The 5631-nt window shown below is 52.0% G+C and overlaps 1 protein-coding gene across 1 annotated transcript in view; it reads right to left on the bottom strand.

The window, feature by feature from the left end:
* The window catches only part of ABCB10 (ATP-binding cassette, sub-family B (MDR/TAP), member 10), a 24782-nt gene that overhangs the window by 14915 nt on the left and 4236 nt on the right, over nucleotides 1-5631 (bottom strand). The gene's annotated exons all lie outside the window — the stretch shown is intronic.

The raw sequence follows: 5631 nt of genomic DNA, 5'->3' as shown, positions 1-5631 counted from the left end.
TGTCCTTTCTCAATATCACTGCTTTTGGTGATAAAGCCTGCGGCCGGGCGGGGAAGGAAGTGAAGACACGGGGCTGGGAGACGAGCAGGAAGCAGGAAGTGTAGGAAACTGGTCAGGTTCAGAGAGGAATCGGCAGAACAAAGACTGAGCCCTCCCTGGCAGGCCTGGTGCAAGGCCCGACCGTGAGCGTGTGCCAGGGAGCGGGGCGCCTGTGCCATAGTGACAGCAGGGAGGCCTGTCTTGGACCCCAGCGCTCACTGGCCTGCAGGCGTGTCCAGGGGGGCCCGCCCGTGTCATTTAAAATGTTCCCTTCACATTGAAAAGAGTATGTTTGCCATTCTCCCTTTATGGCAGGGCCAATGGGAGAAAAGGGGGCATATGGGATACTTTCAACAATAAAGATTTAAAAAAAAAGAGTAAAAGGAACAGGTAAAATTAATTTTAGCAATACATTGTATTTGGCTCAAATTATCCAAAAATAGGAATCAATATGGAATCAAGATAAAAATAACGAGATTTTACTTTTCTTCATACTAAGTCCTTTCCAAATCTGGTGTGTATTCTACCCTTAAAGCTATGCACCGAATGTTCATGTTCTCTTTGAAATACGGCATTTCCCCGGTGGACAGACACGCCTGGCTTCCTGGAGTGGACCCCACGCCAGGGCGCAGCCTCAGTGTCCTGGCCAGCACCTCTGCCCGGCCTGGGCCCCGGGAACGGCCGCTCTGAGCACTGCCCGCCCTCTCCTCGCTCACGGCACCCACAGGCCTAGCCTCTGTTTATTTTGGTCACTTCTTGGTCTGTCTTCATAAAATCTAACTACAGATTCAGCAAGAGCTCCCGGCGGCATTGGGTTCCAAGAATGGTCCTAATCTAAAGCCACACACACAAGACCTTATCGAGAATTTAAGTGAGAGGCGCCCTCCCAGGCCTACTGCCCCCACCCCCGCACCAGAGGCCCCAAATGCACACGTGGGGGGTGGCGGGTGGGGGGATGTACCTTCCACAGTGAGACTAGGAGCCGGCCTGGGAAGTGTGGGAAGAGCTGCTCTGTACACAGCGGCCCATCACACCAAGGGCCTCCCGGCTGGCAGCCCCGTTATAATCTCCCAGGAGCCCAAGGGGCCCACGGCTCATCGAAGGCCCAACTCTATGCCCCTGTTCACTGCCCGGCTCACTGGGACGGCAAGAGGCCTCGCAGGCTCTCCTATCGTCCAGGTGCAGCCTACGGCTCTGACCAATGACTCCTATCCCGTCAGCCCACGCGGGCTCCTGGTGAGCCCTGCAGCTAAGGCCAAGGTGATAAGATGAAGGGTTATCAGTGGGAAAAGCCTGGAGAGCCACTGTGCGGGCCACGGCTGTAGAGAGATAGCTGCACATCCCGATACCCAGGGCGACGCGGGGCAGGGGACAGGGGGCTGGGCATGGAAGTCAAGCGAACACGTCTCCACACACATCTGCAACATGTCAGACAGCAGGTCCTGTGTTAAGGTCCTGGTACAAATGACTTAAGATCGAAGTGTTCTGCTCAGGCAGTTCAGGGGGCATTTTCCGAAATTGCTGCAAAAGGTTGAAAATACTGTTATTCGAGTGGGTATCTGAATTTTTGAAAAAGGTGTTGCGAATGTTCATGTTCTCTTTGAAATACGGCATTTCCCCGGTGGACAGACACGCCTGGCTTCCTGGAGTGGACCCCACGCCAGGGCGCAGCCTCAGTGTCCTGGCCAGCACCTCTGCCCGGCCTGGGCCCCGGGAACGGCCGCTCTGAGCACTGCCCGCCCTCTCCTCGCTCACGGCACCCACAGGCCTAGCCTCTGTTTATTTTGGTCACTTCTTGGTCTGTCTTCATAAAATCTAACTACAGATTCAGCAAGAGCTCCCGGCGGCATTGGGTTCCAAGAATGGTCCTAATCTAAAGCCACACACACAAGACCTTATCGAGAATTTAAGTGAGAGGCGCCCTCCCAGGCCTACTGCCCCCACCCCCGCACCAGAGGCCCCAAATGCACACGTGGGGGGTGGCGGGTGGGGGGATGTACCTTCCACAGTGAGACTAGGAGCCGGCCTGGGAAGTGTGGGAAGAGCTGCTCTGTACACAGCGGCCCATCACACCAAGGGCCTCCCGGCTGGCAGCCCCGTTATAATCTCCCAGGAGCCCAAGGGGCCCTCGGCTCATCGAAGGCCCAACTCTATGCCCCTGTTCACTGCCCGGCTCACTGGGACAGCAAGAGGCCTCGCAGGCTCTCCTATCTTCCAGGTGCAGCCGAGGGCTCTGACCAATGACTCCTATCCCGTCAGCCCACGCGGGCTCCTGGTGAGCCCTGCAGCTAAGGCCAAGGTGATAAGATGAAGGGTTATCAGTGGGAAAAGCCTGGAGAGCCACTGTGCGGGCCACGGCTGTAGAGAGATAGCTGCACGTCCCGACACCCAGGGTGACACGGGGCGGGGGGCAGGGGGCTGGGCATGGAAGTCAAGCGAACACGTCTCCACGCACATCTGCAACATGTCAGACAGCAGGTCTTGGTACAAATGACTTAAGATCGAAGTGCTCTGCTCAGGCAGTTCAGGGGGCATTTTCCGAAATTGCTGCAAAAGGTTGAAAATACTGTTATTCGAGTGGGTAGCTGAATTTTTGAAAAAGGTGCTGTTCTTCTTATATTCGTTTTCCTAAAAATTAACACATTAACAGTGGAATTCCTTCTCTTCAACTCAGCTTTCTTTGGTCTCTTGATTAAGAAACAGACACACACACACACACACACACACACACACACACACAGCCGCTCTTTATCTCCAGCACTTGACAGTCATGTGGCAACCTCTGGGACTGCCCTTATGAAGATAAGTTATAAACTGATGATGACCCCTCACTTCCTCTGAACCCCACGAATGCCGACGCCCAGACTGGCTTCAATATATCCTATCGAATGAGTTCTGAGGAAGCCAGATGTCCTAATAAGGGTTTTTTTGTCAGATTCCCTCATATAAGATACCATATGTATTCATCATCTGCTTAAAAATATTTTTTAAAATTAGTGTGCAACCCAATTTATTTCCTCAAATTCTATGTTCACAGTCGTTCCATGTGGCGTATCCACATAGCTCCCTTCTTTAAATAAAAGGAGGTACAGCTCCTGCCGTGGTTAGGGCTGTCTTAACATACCAACAGGACACGTGGGAACATGGTATGAGGGAACACGGACAATGGGCATGAGAGGGGCAGGGCTGGGCTACCCAGTGGGCTGAGCACGTGTGGGCACCAGAAAACCTTCCTGACACTGAATACCTCAGAAACAAAATAACACTGGGTTCCCGTACACTTGCTCCAAGTTCATGGAGAAAGGGGCCACTCCCTGTAGGGCTCAGGGTCTCTACATTTCAGCCTCAACCTGGGCCTGGTCCCACCGCCACTTACACCTTCATCGAAGGTGCTCTGCGCCCCTGCTCTGGGCCCCACCCTGCCAACTGGAGGGGGACAGAGGAGGGGGACGGCCGCTTGCCCAAGTAGCTCAATCCACGAGAGCTCCTCGTTTCAAAAATTTCCCTTCTTAAAATATTTTTATTGATTTCAGAGAGGAAAGGAGAGGGAGAGAGAGAAACGTCAGTGATGAGAGAGAATCATGGATCGGCTGCCTCTTGCACGCCCCTCACTGGAGATCAAGGCCACAACCCGGGTACGTGCCCTGACCGGGAATCGAACCGTGACCTCCTGTTCCTAGGTCAATGCTCAACCACTGAGCCACACCGGCCGGGCACAAGGATCTTTATTCCCATCAAAATCTACATACGACCAAGTGATGAACTAGTCCTCTTTGCACCTGGGTGATGCCAAGAATGCCCCTAAGATTTGACAGCTCCCAAGGGACTGCCCAGCACCACCCCCCGCCCCCCAAGTCACCAGCCACTGTCCGGAGGACCCTTGCTAAGGCAATGGTTTTGCAGCAGAGAATGTGGGGTGCTCACCAGTTTCAAGTGTTTCCCCCGAGAGCCTCATAGCCTGTTTCCAAGCCCTCATCACAGATGCACCTGTATCTCTAGTCATGTGATCATGTGATTATTTCACTCATGGGAAGCCCAAGCAGGAACAGAAACCACGTTTCTTTCTGCTCACCAAGGGGACCCACAACGAAAGAAACGAAGATTTTGCCCAACCAGCGTGGCTCAGTGGTTGAGCATCGGCCTGCGAATTGGAAGGTCACAGTTCAATTCCCTGTGCCTGGTTCACGGCTGGAATCCCAGTGTGGGGCGTGCAGGAGGCAGCCGGTCAATGGTTCTCTCCCTCTCCCTTCCTCTCTGAAATCAATAAAAAAAAAAAAAAAGGAAAGAAAAGAAAGGAAGATTTAGAGAAACCTAAAAAACGAGCATTTAAAGCTTTCTCTAATGGCTGAAAACGAGGAGCTATAAAATCCGTCTTGTTTATCTGGATTTTGTTTTCTAAAAACGTTCATTCTCTTTATAAAAAATTACTTTTGGTTTAGTTGGGTTGTGATCTATCGTTTCTCAAAACTTCTGGAGTTTATTGATTTATCTTTGATTTTGTTGCTAATCCTCACCTGAGGATATTGTCCCACAAATTTTGAGAGAGAGAGAGAGAGAGAGAGAGATCAATTGGCTGCCTTTCAACCGCTGAGGTTAAAGGGCCTCTGAGACCCATAAAGGTCTGGTTTCCTGTGACTCTCAGTGACGTTTCTTGCTGAGCTGGCTTCTTCACCGGCCAGCAGCACTTGCCCAAGGGCAGCCCCCACTCTAAGGGTCTAGTCTGTTGCAGGCCAGCAAGCCCTCTCGACCAGTGGTTCTCAACCTTCCTAATGCCGCGGCCCTTTAATACAGTTCCTCATGTTGTGGTGACCCCCAACCATAAACTTATTTTTGTTGCTACTTCATAACTGTAATTTTGCTACTGTTATGAATCGTAATGTAAATATCTGATATGCAGGATGTATTTTCATTGTTACAAATTGAACATAATTAAAGCATAGTGATTAATCACAAAAACAATATGTAATTATATATGTGTTTTCCGATGGTCTTAGGCGACCCCTGTGAAAGGGTCGTTCGACCCCAAAAGGGGTCGCGACCCACAGGTTGAGAACCGCTGTTCTAGACTTTATACATCAGTAACCCGGGCCAGGGCCGACTGCTCTGAAAATAGCAAAGCAACTTCCTACCCATCACCCCAGGGGCAAAGGCAGGGGGACAGATGGGGAAAAAGGTTTAGATTGTTCCGCTTCACCTGGCAAAACTGACTGCTTAGTAATCCTGCCTAAATAGAGCAAATCATGTTTTAAAAAAATCAGTGTAAGTGCATAATACAAACAGACATGTTTTTGGCTCGAGTTCTATTTTGAAAAATAAGAGGGGGGGGGGGGGGGCGGAGAGAGAATAAAAACCCGGCTGATCCTGCGAATGCTGGCAGCGCCACGGAGCAGCAGACCCAACTTTCTAGGGAGACACCACGCCGCGCGCCTCGGAGAACGTGGGTCCAGCGAACCAAACAGACGTAAAGCAAATCGCCCAGCAGGTGCCCAGCCAACCCGACACCCACTATGGGCGGAGCGCCCCGTCCAGCGCTTCTGGGTCCAAAACCCCCAGGAGGAGGTCACCCTGCCCTCCTCGCGGCGCTGCAAGCGG

Source organism: Myotis brandtii, unplaced genomic scaffold, assembly GCF_000412655.1.
Source record: "Myotis brandtii unplaced genomic scaffold, ASM41265v1 scaffold1026, whole genome shotgun sequence".
Lineage (NCBI taxonomy): Eukaryota > Metazoa > Chordata > Mammalia > Chiroptera > Vespertilionidae > Myotis > Myotis brandtii.
The sequence above is the reverse complement of the archived record's forward strand: the minus strand, read 5'-3'. Positions and strand labels throughout refer to the sequence as shown.